Source organism: Limulus polyphemus, unplaced genomic scaffold (genome assembly GCF_000517525.1).
Source record: "Limulus polyphemus unplaced genomic scaffold, Limulus_polyphemus-2.1.2 Scaffold2001, whole genome shotgun sequence".
NCBI lineage: Eukaryota > Metazoa > Arthropoda > Merostomata > Xiphosura > Limulidae > Limulus > Limulus polyphemus.
In genome coordinates this window covers 64882-68425 of record NW_013667611.1, presented here as the reverse complement: position 1 = coordinate 68425, position 3544 = coordinate 64882, and positions in this window count along the sequence as shown.

The following is a 3544-nucleotide window of genomic DNA, read 5'->3' as shown; positions in this document are numbered from 1 at the left end:
GATATGTTTATTGATGTGTAAACGTGTCAATTTAAGCTAGTAAGCTCCCAAAGGGCAGAAACACTACTTCACACATAAAGTGAATCACTTCTGGCTACTCGAAAAGTTGTGAAGTTTGCAAATGATTTGTTGAAGAAACAGAAAGCACTAGGACAGGGTATGTCAAATTCATGACTCCACTGGATTGGTAACTATGTATGGAATATTCTGAACTTGGCAACACTCTCTGAATGCGGTTAGAATTTAATACACCACTAAGAGGGTAATGACGAGCGTAATGATAAGATACTGGCACTATCTACCACAAACAATGACCTGCAGAGGAAGGCAAGCTGGCTTCAAGACACTTCCTCTAGACATCCCATTCTAGATGTTCCACATCTAACTAGACTTCCTACACAGCATCATGTTGAGAGTTTACCAACTTAAATAAACATATTCACACATCAACAAACATCTCTATATATGACCTTTTCATCTATAAGTAGAATGAATGCCTCTTCGGTTAGAACTCCAGTCCAAACGTTCAGCATTGAAAGGATATAGATATCCAGTGGATCATGTACAATCACCATGGGAAAGAAAACTAACATTCAAGCGGTGATAACAGTCCAAAAATCCTTCTTCTATTATGAAGATATTACCAACTTATAACTGACATACTCTGTATTTTGTGGCATCATGTTTGGTATAATGGTCTCGTGGTTTATTCTATCAGCAAGATAGTAACCTAGATCAACTATCATTGGCTGCACAAAGAGATGATGTGTATGCATATTGTAGGTGTAACATTGGAAGTCATACTTTTCATTCTTATCAGTTTATATATATAAATATATATATAGAATTACATTATTTACATATTATCCACCTGCAAACGTGTAAAGTGATTGCTTGTGTGTAGTGGTTACTGGATTTAATTCCTGCAATATGGTTGAATTCAAGGAGATTTTGCATCTGTTGTTTCCTTTAAAAGCCTTAGATATGGTACTTTTATGAGGCAATTGAAGCATGTTTTGTGGGATGTTAATTGAAAGGACACAGTGGAACATCACCAGTAGCACAGAACTGTGCAACATTAATGGAGATAGAAAGAACAATAGCGAGAAATTATCACAAACTCATTATGTCCTAATTGTGATTTCTACCAGAAAGCATCACAGAAAGAGTTTTTATTATTGACAAATTTTTTCCAGCTTGGTATATTGCTTATTTGTATTTTGATGCTGCAAAGAACAAAAGCTTGTCAAAACGTTCTACATTTGTAATAAAGTTTCTTTCACCACCCATTCGAGCCGTCTTCATACGTTTTCTAAAACGTGGGTTCCTTCTCATCAAATTCATCTTCATGACATTGTATTGCGATCACAGTAGTGTATATCTTTACATCGAGAAAAAACAAGATAGATTTTTGAGACTTCTTTTTTCATAAATATGTTTCCAATTTTGATACGATCCATAACCGACAATATTCAAGATACATTTTACTGTCTTTGAATCTAGCTTAATGAAGAAATTGTAACATTTCGGGGCGAAAAGAAAAAGTTGAGCCATTACGTAAATGTCTCTTCCTAATCTGTTACGAATAGGCACTGCATGAAGATACCCTCAGCAAGTCAGCCTTTTTATGTTTTTACTTACTTGGGAATTAAACTTTTATGTGAAGGTAACGAATGATCGTAATTAACAGCTGAATTATCCTTATAGACTGGCGTCTACCCGCAGTCTAAAGTTTTCGAATCACGGACCGCTCTAAATAACTGCATGATTTATGAAGGTCGGAGTATCTGTATAACTTCGACACACTACTCCCAGGAATGTTGCAGTTCCGACAGAGGTTGCACTTCATCCAAAGACTCGACATCTGGGCTATGTACTCAGAATAAAAACCAATGATTATTGATATGAATACCAATGAAATTAAAATTTTTGTTAGTTTATTTTAAAAGAGAACAACTCGAATGTAAATAAGCGTTTATTCGTAATGTTGGATATAAGTAGTTGAAGTATACGATTTTAAACGTGTATTTTTTTACAGCATAAAAGACATTAAATATGCACCATATTCAAAGAAGTCCCCCGGTGGGACAGCGGTAAGTCTACGGACTTACAGCGCTAAAATCTGGCGTTCGATTCCCCCGAGGTGGACACAGCAGATGGTAACATTTGTGGTTTTGATCTAACACAAACAAACATTCAAATAAAGTGTAAATTCGTTTTATATCTACTCTAAATAATAAAAAAAGCCATTCATTGGTGCAAGTTAGTGTCAGGAATGTTGGCTTGTTATGGCTACGAAAGGAGAGAGAGTGTGTAGGGTGAATTTCGCGCAAAGCTACACGAGGGTTATCTGCGCTAGCCCTCCCTAATTTAGCAGTGTAAAACTAAAGGGAAGGCAGCTAGTCATCACCACCAACTCTTGGGCTACTCTTTTACCAACGAATAGTGGGATTGACCGTCACATTATAATGCCCCCACGGCTGAAAGGGTGGGCATGTTTGGTGGAACGGGGATTCGAACCCGCGACCCTAAGGTTGCGAGTTGAGCGCCCTAACCACCTGGCCATGTCGGGCCTAGAGAAAAATAATCTTTAAAATATACTTTACGCTTCTGTTAAAAAGTCGTGCTTTCGACTACTCTCTGACTGTCCGAAGAGTATTATATTTTTAATCGTGAACTGGCGAAAAATACATCCAGAACGTTTTAGCGTACTTTTAGTATAATGAAGTTTCATGCTTTATATCTAATCAACCATCTATTTAGACGATGTAAACGTAGCTAGCTATACAAACCTGCCCATTTTTAGCCTGAGTATGTCTCAAGACTAGCGCCTTATTGTGAACACAACTGTGTTGTTGAACCTGACAACATGTATCATATGTCTAAACCATAGGTTACAAGATAACGCTTGTTCTTGTTCAAATCTTGCCATATATGAAGACTAGCGCTTTGTGAACACAAGTGTTGATTCTGACATATGTTTAAACCATAGGTTACAAGATAACTCTTGTTTTTGTCCAAATTTTGACATATCTGAAGACTAGCGCTTTGTGAATACAAGTGTTGATTCTGACATATGTTTAAACCATAGGTTACAAGATAACTCTTGTTCTTGTCCAAATCTTGCCATATATGAAGACTAGCGCTTTGTGAACACAAGTGTTGATTCTGACATATGTTTAAACCATAGGTTACAAGATAACTCTTGTTCTTGTCCAAATCTTGCCATATTTGAAGACTAGCGCTTTGTGAACACAAGTGTTGATTCTGACATATGTTTAAACCATAGGTTACAAGATAACTCTTGTTCTTGTCCAAATCTTGCCATATCTGAAGACTAGCGCTTTGTGAACACAAGTGTTGATTCTGACATATGTTTAAACCATTAGTTGCAAAATGGCGCTTGTTCCTGTTCAACAATTATGGATATCTGTTGTGGCAGTACTGAAAACCTTATCTGAATCAACAATACCAGTTCATAGTCAGAACATGTTCCAAAACTCAGACGGGTTATTTCAATTCTTGATAACATATTTGATGTAGC